Genomic DNA, 21,791 nt, shown 5'->3' on the forward strand with positions numbered 1-21,791 from the left:
GTTTTGAAAAGAAATTAGTTATATAAAGGAAAGGAGTTAAAAATAATAAATTATTTATTCTATAAAAAGTAAAATTCTAATTTAAATTCTAAAAAAAATGAGCACGGAGAGACATCTAGCCCCTAGCGCGGACGAACGCATTCTGATTTGAACGTTCGAGATATCGACCTTAATCTTTCAATTTCAATTTACGAAACTTTTCAGCTATCCTATTGGATATTACTTGATATTAGTTATTACTTGTCAAATCGCATATGCATCTAAAAACAGTAAAAAAAGTGCAAATTCACATAATTTATATTATTTTCTCGTTGTTTTTACATTTAAGTATATGACGAAGATATTCGACTGTTTTCCCGCAAAAATTGTGCTAAAAATTACTTCATTTCTTTAGTGCTTATTTTTTCATTTCATAAAAAAAATCTGGTAACATATTTACGTGTGAAATTTGTAAAAGCGCACCTACATCATACATAAAATTAAATTCGAGATTCCTTTATAAAATGAACAAATATGATAATTTACAAGAGTGTTTTTGAGTATATATATATGTGTACGAATACATATACATACGCAGATGCTACAGATTTCTTTCTGTTTGTGAATTTTGGTTACCTATGTGTGTTGCATGCTGTCTCAATCTGTATTTTTGTGACGAGTGAGTGGCATAAAGTGAATGTATATAAAATTAAAACTGTATGTGTGTCCATCTGGAAATTATATTTATCATTTATTTAGTATTAAGTCTGTCAAACCATTGAAAAGTTATGTAAGACATTTTCAAAACTGGATAAGAATATTTAAAGTATAGTAATGTTAGTGAATAAAAATCCAACAAATTAAAATATAAGAAATCTCACTATACATGATCATAAGTTCATTCGGCTACCATTCTATAAATATTTAAAATCAAATAACACTAGAAATAAATAAACGACAAAAATTGAAATATACTACGCACATTTTTACGTATTTAACAAGACTAACATATCGCTCACTCCTTTCAAGAACGACATAAATCAAAAATCGTAAATTTTCAGTTGTGCATGTTTTCGGAATGCCCAGAAAATGTACTATATCCCAGAAAAAGATGCATATTTTTAACTTAATATTTACCCGCTATAGGGCAGAAAATGTTGTTTTTGCATTTTGAAGAAAAGGTATTGTTTAATTATTTTTTTAAATATATTAAATATTTTTCAAATGGATGAAAAACCTCCAGGTTTTACCTAAAAAGATCTGTTGCATAGTAAAAAGTTCAATATGTGGCTTGATATTTATTTTTAATAGATTGTGTTATATTTTTAAACTTTAAAAACGTTCTCCTGAAAAATCAAGTTTTTTGATTTATGACGTTGTTGAAAGGAGTGAGCGATATGTTTACGCACATTTGGACGATGTAGTGACATGACCGGTACTAGATATGGGCGATCGAATTAAATAACGACCTCTTTAAAATAAGTCGTTACTTCATTCAATTTTTTTGGATTCGATCATTTAAACCTAGTCGCACCAATCAGGACACAAATTTGGTTTCGTATTGCGTACTTTTGTAAAGAAATATAAACTGAGAAAAAGTGTAGGAAAAGTAAAGTTACCATAAGTTACATCTCGAGATGGTAAAACGTTGATAATACGTACGAATTATTGAAATAAATCCTTAAAATACTTCAATATTTTATTTTTATGTGAGTAAGGTAAGGTATGTGCGTATGTGCCTATATGGAACGCACGCCACAGACAAATATATTATAAGTATATAAAGTCCACAACATTTTTAATTCAGTGCTACAAGATTGAAGTCTAATTTTTTCATGTTTTTATAGACGTTTTAGCACATATTATTTATACATTTATTAATTATCATAACATATTCGCCTTCGCAGTGCTGTAAAAAATAACACATATCATCGAATGATTATCAGTAATAAAATATAATTAATAATTCAAATATTTTTAAAAACCTGATGAGGTTGCGTGATCAATTTAATGATGACATGTAAATATTACGTGACAATACAGTAAATATAGGGGAACACGCACACTGGATTTCTTCTCAAATATCACAATTAGTGTTCATCACAAAAGCGATACTTATCCATTATATCTCCTCCCATAAGTATTTGTTCGTTTATTGTGTATTGAATAGCATTGGACGATTTTAAAATTAACAAAAATATTATTGTATAATAATGGATTTTTTATGTAGGGCAGATTCTTTTAATAATAACTTCTTTTACATAAAAGCTTTGCACATATCATTGCTTTAAAAATAAAATTCATCACCTGCCTTACAATTAGCATGGTGCATGAACAATTTAATTTTCAAACCAACGTTATTAAATTAACTTAAAATAATGTAAGAAAATTTGATCAATTATTGAATCTAATCTATCCTAATCTTAAATATTCTATGAAACATCTACGTACGTAGTGCCTACCCCAAAGGATTGTCAGGACATTGACGCTAACAATACTTTTTCCAAATCCAGATTTATTCGATTATATAGAATATAATTGATATTATTTAATATTTCCCTTCTTCAGAACACCTTTCCGAGTATGTATGTGTCAAGTATCAAGCCATGATAGGCGAATGCTAGGTTATCGCAGTAAACTTTTTAAAAATCAAATAAAAAATTCCCGTTGGTTGAGGATCCCGCTTCGCGCGTTCAGTCTCCGTTCCCACATAAGGTACTCATTCACGATACTCTAAAGATAAGTTATTTTATTTTAAAGTGTAGAATATTGCAGTAAACGAATATGTTATTCAGGTAAGTGGAAAAGTTGAATTTCAGGTATATGTCGAAGTTTTATATACACATTTAATAACTCTATTAAAATATTTTTGACAGCATTAAATTTTAATGTCGTGTCTTTCGAATATAGTAAGTCTTCTATTTACATGATTATTTTGTTCCAAAGGTTTTCGAGTTAGTCGAAAAATCACGTAAGTCGAATTTTGTTGTTGTTGATATATGGTTTGTGATAATATGCACTAGTTTCAAATGAATTTTTACATATCGTAGTCATGCAGGAGAAAGTGACCAAGTGTATTGTTTTACAAAAACGTGATCATTGACTATTTGATATCTTACTAGCTTAATATTGCCCTGAAAAAATCCCAAAGGATTTTAAACTTGAAGTATAATATATTGGCTTGTTAAAAATTACTAACTGCATTGGTGTTTATTTTCTTGCCAACCAAAAGTGACAAAAATGGCCCTCCTGAACATTTTACGTTTTGGTAGATGGTCACTTTCTCCTGTACGACTACGATATGTGAAAACAGATAGATCTGCGTACACATATTTAATAAAACATTATTATTTTTAGATAAATTTATGTATGATAAATACATGTACGTAATTACATTTCCAAACAAACCACTAATAAATTTATTTTTAATTTTGGTAATTATCGTATATTGCATTGGTAATGATTTTTTACATAATCCATAATTCAAGCATTATATTTAATAATTGTTCTAATCGTTAATGAGACGTCAGCCATCTTTGTCATATTTTTTTATAATTTTGACTTTGGTCTCCATTATTATGGCATGTCTTCTTTTATTACAATTTGATAATCAAATTTTTTTTTGAAATCTTAGGGGTAAAAAAAAACATCGAAAAAAATATCTTGTAAGTACGAATTCACGTAAGTCGAAATTACGTAAGTAGAGGACTTACTGTACCGGTGACTGTACGGATCAGTGTTCCGCAAAGTGTGTGCCGCGGCACACTGCAGTGTACCGTGGTGATCAGTTGGTGTGCCGCGGAAAAAAATCTAGTTTTTTGAAGATGACATCCTTATAAACAATTGTTCCAAATTTTGATCGCCTGCGCTCAGTTAAACAGGCTCACGTTTCGCCATTAAACACCATATGTTATATATGTTTTCGCTTTATATTAATTGTTTATAATAAATCAATATTAAATAAATTTTGTTTTTTCTTTGGTGTACTTCAAAAATTTCTTGACTGGGCAGGTATACCTTATGCATAATAACTCGAAACTGGCTATAACACCCAAGATGGGTGAAAAGCCATTAAAAAGAAGAAGAAGGAACACTGCATTAGATGATCATTTACCGGCGTTTAGGCGTTTAGAGGTATCTCCATAAACATTATTAAATTTAATTAGAGAGTCAACACTCCAGAGGCAGATTATCTGATAAGATAGCAACCGTAGCGAGATGTGTCGTGAATTGGCGCTTCGCGGGACAGCGAGACTGCGGCCATCTCGAATCCCGGCCCCCGGCACCCAGTTGGCAGTTACTCTCTTCTCTTCACCCAGAGCCGGTGCGGCGGGAACATTGGGTGGCATTGTCCACCGAGACTACTCCACACTCCACGCTCCACGCTCCGCGCTCCGCACGCCACTGCGCGAGTTGACATTACCGGTCGGCGTTCACGTTTTTCATTCATTCCGCTTAGAGGAGCCGGCGTGCTCTATCTGTCCTACGAGCAGCCTCCATTCTGCAAAGGCGGGAAATTTCCCCCGGTTTTTTTAACGAAACATCGCGCGAATTCGACCGCATCATTTTATATCACCAAAATCAAATAATACAATATTGACCGAGCGTATCACTATCATATAAAAACGTTGATAATACAAATTTCTTGACTTATATTCAGTTAAACTTGCATTCTTCCGAGTGATGTGCGGTTGTTTTACAAAAAAGTGGTAGTTTTATATTTTTCCAGTTTTGTTTCTCTTGTTGGCGTATATGCAGTGTATTTCAATGTAAGTACAAATTAATCTTCAATTCAAACTTTTACTTTGATATACCTACATAATAATATCTCTGAATTACAATATTATTAACATTTTGAGTGTGTCCAAATACTTGGTTACAAATCTGGATTATCTCCAATTATAGGATTTTCGTAAAGGCCCAGACATCCCTATTCTTCTTCATCTTTGTTGAGATGTCAAAAAATAATACAATATTGTAATATAAATACACGAGTTATTAGTTTATACATTCGAAATAAAATATTCCTCAATAATTTTTCAAGTGTAATGTTAGAACTAAAATTAGTAAAATATCAATGTCATGAAACCGATACCAATTTTTAACCAGTGGACCATCACGGGATACAATTTCAACCAGTCTACAGTCAAAAATAAATTGTCTAGTACCAAACTAGTTAGTGATTTCCTGTATTTAGTAAGGCGCTCTTTATTATTAATAGTAGGATATTCTGTGATTGTTTTAAATTAAATATCAGCGTTTCCGTCCCAGAACCTAGTGTACTATTTGTAGCATAGATATTTGTAGTAGATTTCAACGAGTAAACGGTAAATAATTTATTTGTAACGAACGCAACTTCATAATTTATTTATTGATTTGGCGTTTAATTTGTAGAACTCCATTTTAATTTATGTATTAATTTTAAATCAAACACAGATTTTTGGAGTCTACTAAGTTTTATTTTACTAACAAAAACACATAAAAAAACTATATTGTGACAATTGTTTCGCCTTGTTAGGGCATTATCAAACGAATTCGTTTGATAATGCCCTAACAAAGCGAAATAATTGTCACAATATAATTTTTTTATGTGTTTTTGTTAGTAAAATATAACTTAGTAGACTCAAAAAATCTGTATTTGATTTTAAATTAATACAAAAAATTCGTAATTTATATTTAAGTATTTTTTTACAATTTCATTATTAAATCACATTTTTGAATTTTAAAACTAATTTCGCCTTCTTGAAATACATGTAAACATTGTTGTGACCCAGTTCAACATCGGATTGACGCGGTGTTAGCTTGATCGTGATGTGTACCAAGGTAAGGTGATCAGTCCTGCGCTGCAGAATCTTAAGGCCCAACATACGTTAAATCGCAAAATAATTTTCTTTAAAACCTTGTAACATTTGACGTATTTTTTCATTTTTAAAATACCTTTTGTATTGAAAAAATAAGTTTTTCTTCGAAATAAATGTATGATTTTCAAAAGAAAAGAGTTATTGAAAGGCAAGGAATTTAAAAAAAAATTAAAAATATTTATTCGATTTACGAAAAAAATTGTTCTACAAAACAAAAACAAAAAATACTATATACATAAAAAAAAATAGGGCGTGAAGTGACGACCGTTTCAGCGCAGTCTGACGCTTAATGAATTATATTTTTGATTAATGCAAGTAAGGCCTTAAATACATATTGTGGGGGGATATATTTGATGGGATATAGACAACCTAGTAAAGGTTCTTAGAGTGAAGGACATTACTGGTATATTCAAAAAGGAAATAGAAAAGGTAGAAAAATGATCATATCAGTGATGCTTAGGGCACTCGGGGTGTCATTCGCGTACTCGTACAAGCTAGAGTAATATTAAAACATTCAATACCCTTGAGGATTACACAAAAAGATACACAAAAAAATTTGTGATTAGAAAATATGAATCTACTGGTAAAAGAATGACACATCTCTATGAAAAAAATCGTCTCGTATATTCGACAGCTCATTTATTGCAAAAATGCTCATAATTTCAGTTTTATTGTAAGCCAGAACCAAATAAATATATTTTTTATAAATATATATTTTTTTAAACAGCGCACGCAGTCCATGGAAACACGCTTTAAAAACGTAATAGATTAAGTAAATGGTGTATTTATGATTGGTGTATTTTATTTTTATTTTTATAAAGCCTCCACTCGTTTACAAATGATTTAAATTTGTGTATTTAGCAATCGAAAATACATTTTGAATAGACATTGCATCGGGGTGTCCCTTGACCAAGCGAATAATTCTCAATACCGTTGCAGCTAGATCTTACAGATTGTCAATATAACTTTAGACAGTAAAATTAATTTAAAAAATCTTCTCCAGAAGAAACTATGTTATAAGAAGATATTTCTTGACCATATCCGCTCGCTAGTGGTGCATCGAATCGAAGCGCAATTAATTTGATCGTGATTCTATGAAGACATGATTTGAACTGAATAATTTCTTATTTCCCTATAATTTATTTACAAATTCGTCTTCCTCTCGCCTCCATCCGTACCCGAAAGGTGCATAGGACACCGCATCATATTAATATGGTGTTAATTTGATCGTTGGTTTTATGATGGTAGGGTGATCAGTCCGGCACTCTAGACTCATGGATAGAGGAGTGGAATATGGAATATGATGACGTAAGTGAGGGAACTCAGGGTGAAGGTTTCCTATTGCTGTATAGGAAAGATAATAGAGGATAAACAGTAGGCGGGAGATGGAGAATAGCAGCGATGGCGTGGGCACTCGGGATTGCATAGTCGGAGTCGTAATAGCTTGCGTACGTCTCTAAAGTATGAAAATTGCAATATAATCGTTATAAATGTTTTGAATGTTATTTTTCTTACCGTGTGTACGCGTAAGTACATACATGTATTATGAAAACAGTTTTTATTAAAACGTATGTAAATTTTTATATCCAATATTAGATACATACTGTAAATAAAAAGAGAATTTTTATAGCCTTATCAACAAAAAAACGTAGCGTCGGTTTTGTTAGGCGACGTTTGCGGAGTTTGCGAGTGGGTGAATATGAATATATTGAATTTGGCTTCATGGCCAAAGTATTTGCCTGTTTAGCCATAAATAATGCTAAATTCGCATAATATGTGAAAAACGTTATACAAACCATAAGTTCATATGGCGCCAGCGTTCTCGTCAATTGGCGTGAACGTTAAAAATGCAGTCACACGTCTGAGGGTGGTCTAAAAGGATATTGCCTTTTTGCAAAACTTCCAGTACGTAGAATAGAATATATCTACAAAAACATCGATTATACAACTTGTTAAAGAAATCAATCACTTAAACTACAAAAAAACATATCCCAAAGATAAAGATATAATTTTAAAATACCCAAATGCAACACAAAACAGTACCAACAAAATTATATATTGTATTATACTTAGGAATAAAAAACTCAACAGCCTCCCTTTAGAAATTAAAAATATAAAATACACAAACACTCAAAAAAAAGAAACTTAACGAACACTATAAACATTTACAGACTATACAATAGAAAACTAAACGATAATTCTAAAAAAGATAATTCCCTCGCACAGCATACAAATATATGTTCCCCAGTAATGTTTTTTTTATATATAAAATTATACTATCAACAATAACAAAAGTCCCTCTCCAAGCACAAGAGCTCATTCACTTTTTTTAAAGGCTCAGCGCAACTAAAATTTTAAGTTTTTAATTAAGGTTTTACTAAGTAAATACCACTGTTTCTTAAAAATTACTATGACACGTGTTTCGATACATTTCGCGTCATTTCTAAACACTGTATTTATACGGTTTACCAAGAAATAGTGGTATTTTACCAAGTAAAACTTAATAAAAATGGATCCAAAAAATGGACCACTTTTATTTTTAAACACCGTACTGTGTTTGAAAAATGATCCCGAAGGCATCGAAGTAAAACTTAAATTAAAAATGGATAGATTTTACCACAAAGTGACTGCCGAATCAATGAATAAAATTATATGATTGTATAGAAATATATTGAAATTGTATATATTTTTTACTATATTAAATAAATAAACAAAATAATACAAAATCATGCCCGAGTTCCTTTCCGCATAAACATTAAGGTAAAAAAATATTCGGGCAAAACGACACTGCGCCGGTTTGCCAAATAATCCGCGAACTGGGTCGCGAGTCGCGAGTCCGTAATAAATTATCGGTATTAGGTTAATAATGGGGGGCCGGGATACTATTTTGAAAACTGGCGGTTTCTTTATATCCCGTGCCAAATGCCAAATCCCAAATGCCAAATGTTTAGTACCGAATCATTTAATCGGCTCGGAACAGGGAAATGCTTTTCTAATTAACATATTTATACGGCTGTAAAACAGGCCTAAACATTCCGTGTTTATAACTACTCCGTTTTAGTTCTGCATTGCGTAATGTTCTTTATTTGGAGGTTTTTAATCTATCGGGGTGATGTAATTCGGCTGCAATTCGGAACAGCCACCCGCCATCGTGATAATTATAAATTAGTTATACATAATAGCTACAGACTAGTCGTATTTGGTATGTATGCATTCTATTACAATACGTTCCTGACACCTGCTCTGCAGTTACATGTTAAATACGGTACGCGAAGCAGTTAGTAAACGATGCTACTATTTACAATATTTTGAGTGTGTCCAAATACTTGTTCACAAATCTGGATTATCTCCAATTAGGAGTTATTTATATATTATTTTTTGACATCTCAACACAGATGATGAAGAATATGGAAGTCTGGGCATTTAAGGATTCGGACGTCACATATCAATGAAAGATTTTCTGCACAATAAAAAAGCTTCTTTCATCTCACCATAGATTTCTCTAGTGAAATTCCAGTGAATTCAAAAACAATGTTTTCGAATTTCAACAATATATGTGGAGGTCCGTGCTAAAACGTTACTTTTCCATTATAAATACTTTTAAGTAATCAGGAATTCTAGCTTGTGAATTTTATGTGTCACGTTTTGTCGCAACTTTCATTAATATTTTGATAGAATACAGTAAACGGAACAGATATTTGCATTTAAAGGAATTTTGCGGAGGTCCTACACATACATAGAAGTTCCAAGAATTTGAGTGGTGTGGTTGTCAATAATGGGTAGAATTGGTGAATTTTGCATGTGTGTAGAGTGATCACTTAACCAGCCTATGACGGTCGTAAGCCCCGTAAATGCCCAGACTTCCGTATTCTTCTTCATCTATGTTGAGATGTCAAAAATAATATAAAAAATAACTCCTAATTGGAGATAATCCAGATTTGTGAACATGTATTTGAACACACTCAAAATGTTGACGCTACTATTTATTATCGTAGTAGGCCCGAACTCTCTATAAGCAACAGAAGGTGCTCGCTCCTAGTTTTCTCTGGCTTTCCTTAGATAGAAAAGTATTCTAAAACGGCTTTGCTATTATTTGTCGCCATCTTGTAGCGGTTCAGGTGCAATTCGGACGCTCCGTTCAGGGCAAACGGCTTGATATATACTGAAGATACTTATACGATCGTGAAATTATTTCACTCCGTCTGGGAGCGTGAATTCCAGCTGCATTTTTTCGTGACCGAGATAGCTTTCAGATAAAGTCTGGCAAAATCCCTTCTATGATCGATGGCATATAGGCTCGTTTTATTGTACATTAACATTATGTATTTCCAAACATTTATAAGTTAAGACTTTAATTCTTCCATGACCTCATTTCCATATACGGTCGACGAACAGAGGGCTTTGCAATGTTATTTGTTGTTTTTTTTTTGCAAAACAAAATGCCGCCATTTACATATAGGGAGTGGTGACTACAACTACAGATTAAATAATATGTGTACAGACAGATCCATTACGAATTGCATATTTTTTCGTACTCCGTTATAAATTAAAAATTAAGATAACGTTATTTTATGCCATTAATCATAACTGTTTTGCTGCTATATCATGATTTATATTTTTAGAAATGATATCGAATGTCAAGAGGTCGATATTGTCACCTTGACACTCGATCCAGTTTTACTTTCTTTAATGAAATAACATTGAATTACTTGATTTAAATATTTTTTCTTCGCCACTTATTTACATGCATTTAATATATCAAGTCTTAGTAAGGATGCATACAATTGTAGTCATTGATCATAAAAATTCCGATTTCCAGGGGGGATCAAATAAATAAAAGTGATTTTTTTTCACTCCAATGTTTATTCAATATTACCCTGGACTGGTGCCTAAAGCGGAGAGCTGATCACCTTTCATTCATGTATCAACTAACGATCAAGATAACACTGCGTTTATATGATACAGTGCCCTATGCACCATCGGGTGCGGATGAGGGTTAGGAGAAGATCATAAAACTATTTTCATGTATGAACTGCCAATTAAAACATCAAATAATATGTATTATCACGTTCTACCTAATTTAAACTCAGCTAACTCAGCATCAACACTTTTCTTATTTTTTCTACCAACAATTTCTTTCTTACAATGATTAAAGAAAACACTTGTTTTATGCCACTTCTCAAGTGGTATAAAACAAGTGTTTTCTTTAATCATTGTAACATGACTTACCACAAAGTTAATGCCAAAACAATAAATAAAATTTCTTTCTTAATTACACTAATCTATTTCCTTTACTTTCCTTCCAGGATTAAAATAAAAGTTTACGTATGTATTAATTTAATTACTAAAAACAAATAATTTTTAATTTGTAAAAGTAAATTATAAAACATAATAAAATAGCCTTAATTTAATAAACTTAATAAGAAATAAAATTAATAGAGATTTTTTTTGTTTTTTCATTGTTTTAAGTATTTAAATTGATTTGACGTAATTTGTTAAATGGTTTTATTAAATATTAAATTTTAATTATTTTTTGTGGACCTAGGCTTTTCTTTTGTAAGCGATATTACTCTTTGGTTGTATTTAAAAATAAAATAAAAACCAGTTTGACAAATATTCAGAAAAAAAACTTTATTCCACTATTTTCTTTTTCTTTTTTTATGCAGGCTTATAATGTTGGTCATAAAAATTTGTTTTTTTTTTAAATAAAACTCTCTGGTTTTTCCTGTAGCCATATACTTAATCCAGTTTTTGAGAGCGCTATGGTAAAAAAGTATTACATTTTCTATGAAGCGTGATTTACCATACGTCTGGATTGAATATTAAGCACCCATATCAGTTGATAAATGTAAAATAATTTGTAAATGTGTTAAGAGTATGTATAATTTAAATGTGTTTTTCACACTAAATTTGCTTTGTAAAAAAATCTTAGGTTGTCATGAGAAATTAGTTAATTTTTTATTTTTAACATAAGGATTGGGCTGAAACATCATGTATATTTAACGAAAATACAATACACTATTTTTTGCGACTCATACATATGTATATATTTTTCATGCCTGAGTTTTTAATTGACAGGTGGTGATGTATTCCTTCTATCGACTTCTAAAGCCAAACGTTTAACCGAGCGCCAAATAGATGGTAAACTCGACTACTTAACCTTAATAATTCTACCATATGTATTCGCAACGTACTATAACTTTTATACGCAATACTCGTCAAAACTAACAAGCGCGTATTGTTGATCATTATGAAAATACAAAGTAATCTGAATATGTATACGTAGTATTATCTGCAGTGTGCGTTCTGCATCTCGTACGTCGTATTATTCCGACGAATGACCGCATTTCTACATACATATTTGATTTCCTTTCATCATTTTCATCTATTTTCTAACGGAAATAGGAACTAATTGGTTTATATATTGCTCATTATCCAGTTAACTAAATGATCTACCCTGCATTACTTGAACCACAGTAATCCAATCATATTTTAAATTATTATAATTATTGAGATAAATTATATATATTAAATTATTATAATCATATTTTAAATTATTATAATTATTGAGATAAATTATATTAAGCTATTTTCGTAAAATATTATACTCTACATACCTCTAGGGCGCTTTGACGCTATAAAAATCATAAAGCGTCAATTATATTTGCAGTATGAAGAGCTTCAAAAATTAAATTAACGGATTTTTAACAGTGAAAACGACATTTAATTAAAGTTATCCTATTTTCTTGTTACTATATTATTCGTAAGTAAGTAAGGAGTTGTAAGTGACATAAGTAAGTATTTTTTTTAAATACTACGATGCGATGCCTTTAAGTGCTAAAAAATATGATTCACAGAAATTCAGTATTTTTAATGGTGTCTATTTTAACATATAAATGGATTTTTTAAACTAAACAAAAATTCTCAGTGTATAAGTGGATATATGCAGTTTTAATATACCTACTCTGATATTTTCAGTACATAATTTATTCAAATTCCTAACATATAACAGGGGAATTTAACGAGGTATCATTAACAAGTAGTTATAATAATTTATTATGTAAAATTATAAATACATACAGATTATTGTATTTGTGATGTAAAATTGTACATACGGATTATCCAGGTTTAGTTTTCATAATATTTTTTTTTCAGAGATATTAAAAGAAAAATAGAATACAGTCAAAAAGTTAATCGGGTGGCTTTTTATTCTCTCTGCATAATATTTCCAAAAGAACAGAGGTTTGACATGAATTTATAGATCACATGATATTTAAATCAACCCAAATCCTTTCCGATGACTTGTACGAACGAGTGGATGCGTATCGCCTAGTAAAAAATCGATTTTTACCTACCATGTTTTTCTATAAAATATATTTTGCAGTCGTATATCCGTCTTAGTAAATCTTGTTAATATTTAAACTCGAAACAAAATCTCTATCCAAAAAATATGGACCACTCCTTACCCTCCTCACCCTCCTCATCCAAGTTATCCACCTTTGCTATTTGTTTTCGACACACGGGTCTACAGCTCCGGTAATTTATTGATTTATTTTTTAATTTATTTATTAATTTATTAAGTAATTTATTTATTAATTTATTTATTAATTTAACGATGATTAAAACTGGGTAAATGTAGAATATAGGGGTCGAAGACCGCTTTCATCTATTTAATTTTTTGTATGTAGTTCTTGTTACTAGATCCAATATTTTCAGTATTTGTGAATACGCATAATAATGTGAGCGAGTATTTCTGTTTCAAACGAGCTATTGACGTTAAAATACCATTAAAAACTCTATGCTAAATATAATTATTATAGCTCATTCTAACACTAGTGTACAAAGATAATGGCAAATTTTAACGATTGAAAATGTGCGGTGGAAGTATGTTCACTTGTTAAGCACTCATGTAATAAATATATGTAATATGTGACGATAGCTTTATTTATTTCCTCAACATTAAGATAAATTATGATGAAAATTTAGAAATGCATTTAAAGTCAGATAGACTCATTTATCTGACTTTAAACATACATTATAAATTATTTTAAAACATATTTAAAAAAAATATTGATAAAGAATTCAAAGGAAAATATCATTAATCGATTACATATTTTATATTGAAATCGGGATTTGATATTTGGCCCTAAGATATGCGAATATGTAGTTTATGATTTAATTATATATATCCACCTCCGTAGTGGTTAGTGCATATGGCTACCATGCTGAAGGCCTAGGGGTAAAATCCCGGAAGCATCAAAATAAATTATATTTCACTCTAAAATAAGTTTAATATTCCCATGACTGGTAATTGAAGCTCAAGACTGTCTTGCATTACCTTGACCTCATTTAATTTACGATCAATGTAACATTGCGTCAATGCCATGCAATGCCCTATGCACCATTTGATGCGGATAACGTTAGAAGAATATGATGTGATCACTAGCTGGCCAGTAATCATTGGATGAAAGCAAATTTCAATGTCCTTCGACCTTGTTATTAAAAAACATATTATACTTGTATGTATAATTGATTTACTATTATATTTTTTCATTCCTTTAAATTAGTGATCGCCACACGGTATCTAGCATAGGATATTACATTTACAAAATTTATTACTGAACTCCAAAAATAAATAAAAAATGTGCTAAATTTCAACGAAATGCTTAAAATGTTGCTTTTAATGTTAATCTGATGTTCTAATTTATTTAAACTTATATAAAAATATTATGTATGGTACGATAAGGGCTGATAGTAAGAAACTATAAAGAGGGATGTATAGGTAGCTCACCAGACAAGTTTAATTTCTGAAAGTAGCGCAAATCTTTATTAAGTTTGGAAACCACTGCTTTAAATCATATTTTTTCAACGCGAAATGAAAAATAAATCCTATGTGCAATGCTGAAGAAAGTACATTACATATTTATAATGAACGAATAAGTAGTGCCTTATTATACATTGAATAAATCTTGAATAAAGAGAAATGCATCTCGGAAAACTCATATTGTTAAACAGTATTTACTTTATCCGCCTTTGCAATGAAACCTGCCCTCCTACTTAACGTCGGTTTTTTAATGGTAGAAACATAAACTCAACCCACTCTCAATCAATTCTTTGCAGATAAGATACTAGAAATGCAATCCGTTTTAAAATACTGATGCATTTATAAACAAATTAAAATAATTCATGAAATTCTTTGGTCATGAATACATTAAAATATGAGTATGTATCTACATACATAAGTGTATATAAATTGAGTAGTCCAATTGCAAACCACGTTATGTGAAAAAATTAAGTTTTTTAGCCAATAGCGGTAGCCGGTAGAATATTAAATATCCTATCGATTTGAGCTTTTTTAGGAAATTTTAGAAAGTGAAGTGTTGATCGGCATTGCGAGTTTTGCAAGAGTATTGATTTTTCTTTACCATTTTATTCCTAACTTAACGAGTTTTGGCAGATTATGTTAAATATGGACGTTAATTTATTTATTGTAAATGCAGACAGTTGGTAGAATTCCATATTGAATTGTTGGGTAATATATACAAAATAAAACAAGGTTTGTTGGATTGAATTCTACATTTATTTATGTATATTTATGTTAATTCGTGACGCGTTTCTTCTTCTTAGGACATAATCAAACACTCAATGTTTGATAATGTCCTAAGAAGACGAAGCGCGTCACGTATTAACATATACATAAATAAATGTAGAATTCAATCCAACAAACCTTGTTTTATTTTAGATATATTACCCAACAATGGACGTTAGTATTTTTAATTTTCTACCGATTGGAGTATACTCTAAAAAACTTAATTTTTTCTTGCAAACCACGTTATGCAAAATAACGTGGTTTGCAAGTGGACTACTCAATTATAGCTGAGTGTGTAAATCGTAATCTTCCTAAATAACGACGTTTATTAAGCTTCTACTTTTACTTATGGTATAAATTTTAAATAAAGAATTGTGTGTTGAGATGGTTTGGGCATGTGAATCGAATCAGTGAAGAAAGAATAGTAAAAGAAATTTATGAAGATAATGTAATTGGTAATAGAAACAGAGGAAAACTTGGCATGATCAAGTATTTCATATACCTACTTGAAAGTGGTCAGGTCAGGAGTCGGAATAATCGGCGGGTATGCACGAATATGGAAGAGGCGAAGGTTGTTTACGAAGACAGTTGTTGCGTTTTATTATCTCTGCCTACCCCTGCGGAGAAGCGGTGTGATGTTTAGTTAGTTATTTTCTTTGCAGATATACATATTTGCAACGATTATAATTAGTAAGTAAATATAATTTGACCGCCTCTGCAGCATCATTACTTAAGCCATTTTACTACCGTTCTTGAAGTTTTAAGTTCATTTTTCGTCAAATTTATGTATTTTATCTAGGTAGGTGTTATTCTTTGGCTAATATTTTAAACATTTTTGGAAAAAACATCCTGTATTAGGCTGATAATTTTCCATTTAAAGAGTTCTTATTTTTTATTTATTATATTCCGCAGATAAATAACGTGAAAAAAAAATATTTTACAAAGAAATAAAAAAATATATATGCATTTCGAATAACCGTGTTTTTTAAGACGCATATAAATTTCACATTGCGATTTGAATATTCAAAACCAAGTCATTGACAAAAATCAAATAATTTTTACATAAAATTATGGATCAAGCATTATTTTGAATCAGGCAAGAAATTGATAATACTCGTACCAATCCGTCAACTAAACAATTGATGCGTAATAACATGTAATGTAATTTTACGACGTTTCGGCCATTGCTCAAATCACAAAGTTCAATGTTCTATTTAACGTTCAGTTATAGAAAACGTTCACCTGTACTGCTACTGTCGGCAGATCGCATGAACAATCTGACGAGTCTGAACGAAATCTCTCAATTTACTGTTCTCTTTCATTTCGATATAAAAAATCGAGAATATGTCGCAAGAGTGACGAACCATAATTGTATACGAGGGTAGTATAGAAGTCTGGGCATTCAAAGGGGTGGCATCGGCTGGTTTAAGTGCCATTTTTTAAAATTAGATCTAGTAAATATACAAAAAATTTATTTCAAAGTCGTTGAAAATAAAAAGTTTTTTAATAGTAGTACGTAAATTAAAATTTAATTATTCTATTAAGTATTCTATTTTTTTTCTTCTACAATAATTTTATAAGCATAGATCAGTCGTAAGTAAAGAGTTTACGTTAAGGCGGGATAATCGACATCTCGCAATTTAATTAAGGCTGAATTCGCAAACATCCTATTCAGAAAACGACCGGCTACGCGGAGAGCCACACATATGCCCGCACTGTTTATTTTTTAAAGAATGTATTTTGGAATTTGACTTTTTTTATAATATTTATTTTAATTATTTTTTTTAACTCCTTACCTTTCAATAACTCCTTTCTTTTCAAAACTGTATTTCGAGGAAAAACTCGAATACGAAAAATTCGATTACGTTAAATGCATCCTGAGTTTAACGAAAATTAAGTAGTGGTTTATCATATATTGGATTAGGCCTTAAGCTGAAAAGAAATATAAACTGAGAAAAAACAACGATTATCATCAACCTGGTAACCGAAAATGTATCAGTTACCCTTTATGCACACCTCTTGTAAATATATTTGAGAAATGTTGCATCAATTATGTACAATACAAATGAGACTAATATACAATACGCAAAAATTGGTTTACAATACTTTAGCTCATTACCTTGATGTACAAGTTATCAGTGTTAGAGCTGAAAATCCCCTATGGTACGGATATCACTATGGTAAGTGCGGTTCCAAGGAGATTATGGTGCGTGAAGTGTGTGGTATAATGCGGGCTATGTACTATATGGCATACATACTGAGTAGGTACGGAAGAACAAAATTCCAGAGATGCAATAAAACATTACGCAATATGTTTAGCTCACATATGACACTAATTATAGCTAACAGTAAGCTCGCTGATAACATAACTCCGAGTATGTGAGAGTCCTTATCACTAACATCGCATTGTTATCGTTAAGGTACACAAGCAAATTTTTACGATATTTTTCTAAATAAACAGGTTAAGAGCAGAGGAGATTTTATTTGCTTTAGTCAAACTATCAGAGATTGCAGAAAGTGTAAGTAGTGTGTTGTCTACTATAGAAATACCAGTACTAACGAAGAAAATTTTCAGTGAAGGACATTAATATTATATAAGATTGTAAATGGACGAAGAATAGTAGACAGAAAATGGAGAATAGTAGCGATGACTAGGAGACTTGGGGTAGATTTCCTGCACTCGTACAACCTCATGCAAGTTGGACAGGGCTAAAGTGTAAAATTCCTAAAGAATAAAATTGATATTGATTTAAAAATGACTAATTTTAAATGAGTGGCCGGAAAAATCGCATGGCAATTTCCAAGCATTAACGAGAGAGAAAAAATCGCAATATTTTCATATGATAATCATTTAAGGATAAATCTTAAAATATCTGAGAAGGATAAAGCTTTAACCTATTTTCATCGTATTTTTCTGTGGATTTATCGAGGATCGTTTGGAGAGACAAAAAAATAAACTACCGAAAGATGTTGCTTATACTCGCTCGTGAATTTATGATATTTGACTATTTGACTATTTTGTGGATTAATGCGACTCTGTGTTTTCGTTTTACTTACTGTTCTAAATATCTACCCCTATCCTATTTAATAATGTGAATATATTTCTCGAATTTAAAATTATCAGACATCGACAGTTAGAAGGTGGTCTCTGCCTTTTTAGGTATAGAATACCACTCTGAAAATAGAGAAACTGAAACCAATATAAATAATGATTGATTTATGATGCATAGTCAAAACCGCTAACATAAGGTAGTTATTATTTAAAATTTACGTCGCCGATTCTAGAATCCTTTCTCTTCGCGAGCATATTGGTCACAAGGTGGACATGAGTATTTTTTATCCTCCATTGCAATTACTGCGGAGAGGTCTTGTCTTGTCTCTCGTCTTGTCAGCTTTGGACATTCTTGCAAGTTCATTACACCGCCACCGTCGGCAGACACTTAGCATTTATCCCAAATCTGCAGTGAAACGATTGCCGAGAATAATTGCCGACGCGTTCCAGAACGCCTCGACGAGGAGCCGACTTATAAATAGCTGGAAACAAACAACCGATCTATGACATGTTCTCGTTATGTAGCCTTCCTCGGAAATATTTGTTTATAGCCTCGTTTCCTCAATCAGCACATTGTGCGTACTTCGGATTATATTCAGCGATGATGCCCATCAATTAAACCTGCAATAAATCCCATGGCCACTCATTCGCTGATCAAATATCAGCACCGCCACTTACGCTGTCATTCCAAATACCATACCACGCATAAACATCAATGAAGTTTATTTTAATAATTCAAAAGCATTTTTTTAATGAACTATATGCGAATAATTGCATAATTACGTCACTATTGGTGTCATTCTGTTAAAAGACAACATAGAGCTGGACACTACATTTTTTAGCTTATTACCATTACAAAAATACTCAGTGACATTGAATAACATTAATGTGTTTTTATAGTCAATGCATTTTGTGTGAAATTCATTTGTTCGAAACCTAGACCTTTAAAATAATTTATTCAAAACAGGATGTAATTACTTTAGTTAAAAAACGAGTATAATATATAGAGATAGTTATTATGAAGAGATTATTTACAATTCAAAGCAGTCATTTTTAAAATTGTCAAACCTCTCCGCGTATCTCATTAATCTACACCATAACGTAAAATTATAATATGGTATTTTACTAGCATTGAAAAATGTTCACTACCGTCGTGATTTTACAAGATAATACTCTCGTATGATTTACACATGATTTACAGATCTTTGAGTTACACTCCTATCTTAAGTGCAAAAATCTCTCTTTTGTTGTTTTACTGACAATCCCATTGTAAGTTATTTTCTTTGCGTTTTATTTAACATTAAAAAGGCGTAAAGCTGGTGTGAGAGAACACGTCTCTATTCATATTCTATCTTTATTTCATGATTTCTTCATGGTAGGATTGGAATTATCCACGCTTCTCATCCGAGAAACCCAGTTCCTTCGATCGCCGCCTGAGAGCAGTTTTAAGCTAGTAAATTAATTCCTGGTAGTAGTTTCCATTGGAATTTACTTATTTTACATTCAAATATATGGAATTGTTTTGAACACAAAACAAATACTTTTCCTGATGCATTAGTCGAAGAACTACGTTGTATCAGAAACATATTTATAAATATTTACTTATTTACGTTCAGACAGTTATTTATCGTTTGTATAAAACTTAAAATTATCAATCAATACTAAAATCTAGATATTTTTAAATGATAAATATTTGTGTACTATTATATATACAGAATATTTTTTTGAAGGTTAAGCGGCAGTTTTTAAAAATGGTGATGAAGTTCTGGTAGAGTGGGTTCGAACCTAGAAACTGTGACTTAAGATTCCGACACTAACCATGAGAACATAACTCGACTATTTTAGCAAATGTACTTTCCGTATAGGTATATGATTATCACACCTCACACCCATTGTTGACTTCTATACCACATAAGTTATCTTATAATGTAAGAAGAACGTAATGTATGAAGGTCAATGTAGAAATTTCGAGTATCTGGAATCTAGACCTTAGAATTATTGTTTTGATCCACGCCCCCTTGGAGTTTGAAGCTAAGTTCATTTCAAGAAGAAGCAAACAATTAGTTTTCAAGAAAATTCTTAATTTCATTAAATAATAATAATAAAAGCCTTATCTGCACCCCAATGGTGCATAGGGCACTGCTGCATATAAACGCAGAGTTTTCTTGATCGTTTACACCTGAAGCAAACGTAATCAGCCCTCCGCTTCAAGTACCAATCCAGGGTAATATTGAATAAATATTACAGTGAAAAAATCACTTATATTATTTGACCCCCCCTTGGAATCGAGCCCGGGACCTCCAGAACGATAGCCGAGCGTGCTGACCATTACACTAAGGAGGCGGACTTGGTAATTTAATTAAGTTGTTGTTTATTTATTTTTTGGGGACCGCAATCCCCACAAAAATTTTCCATTTAAGGCCAGTGGGACTAGATCTCTCTAGATCCTCGTAAGATCCCCCTAGATCTCTCTAGATCCCTTCGGCACGCACAGGCATCGGATGTAGGGGTGCAAATATTGTCCACTTTATGAATCACTGTACAAGATCAAAAACGTGCGGTAACTAGTTTTTGTGATAACTTATCGGGAACGGGATGATATAGGAGTGTGGTTATAAAACCTGAGATACATCTTCTGAGAAATAAAGTTTATTAATATAAACTACCCAGGTACTTTACATATACAAATCAGAATATAGAGTTTCTACGATAAAAAAGTTGCCATCCGTTACAATACTTAATTTTTAAAATTACATTAAAAATTTTAATTTATTATGACATCATCTCCAAATGACCTTTTTTAAAGTCCTCAAAAACATTTGTTTAGTTTAAAAAAAACACTTAAAAAGTCTTTTGCCCATTTGTCGATAAAAATATATGTGTTAAGAGTTGAGATCCGATCTTTGAGTGAAAATATATATATTTTTAAATCTGTATTGTAGACTCGTTCAATTCGTTACTAGGAGAACTACTGTCCACTTGAAAGTTAAAAATAGTTCGATTTTTATTCAATTCGCGTTTCTCCGTCGTTTGAAAAGTTTTATATTTATAGTGTTATATGTAAATTTTATTGACCGGCATTAATAAAGATTCATTAATGTCTCGCGTTGGTGTTTACCGGTAATAAAATACACCAATTATAATATATTACTTTACTTTAATTAAGTGCTTATATCGATCGAGAAGAGTGTCAATTTAAATAATGTAATAAAAATGGCGCAATTGATTTGCGATTTGTAAAAAAAATACTACATATCTACTATGTTTTAAGCTAATCGTGTAATACAACATTTTGAGTGTGTCCAAATAT

The 21,791-nt window shown here is 31.2% G+C and overlaps 1 protein-coding gene across 2 annotated transcripts in view; it reads left to right on the plus strand.

The window, feature by feature from the left end:
* Nucleotides 1-4,274: 4,274 nt before the first annotated feature.
* The window catches only part of LOC148304167 (uncharacterized), a 35,651-nt gene continuing 18,134 nt past the window's right edge, over nt 4,275-21,791 (plus strand). For both annotated transcript variants that reach the window (XM_088268681.1, XM_088268680.1), the window contains exon 1: nt 4,275-4,748. The gene's annotated coding sequence lies outside the window, so the exon portion shown is untranslated. The remainder of the gene's footprint in view (nt 4,749-21,791) is intronic.

The sequence above is a fragment of the Brachycentrus maculatus genome, unplaced genomic scaffold (genome assembly GCF_059751285.1).
Source record: "Brachycentrus maculatus isolate JH-2025_06_01 unplaced genomic scaffold, ASM5975128v1 h1tg000326l, whole genome shotgun sequence".
Taxonomy (NCBI): Eukaryota; Metazoa; Arthropoda; class Insecta; order Trichoptera; family Brachycentridae; genus Brachycentrus; species Brachycentrus maculatus.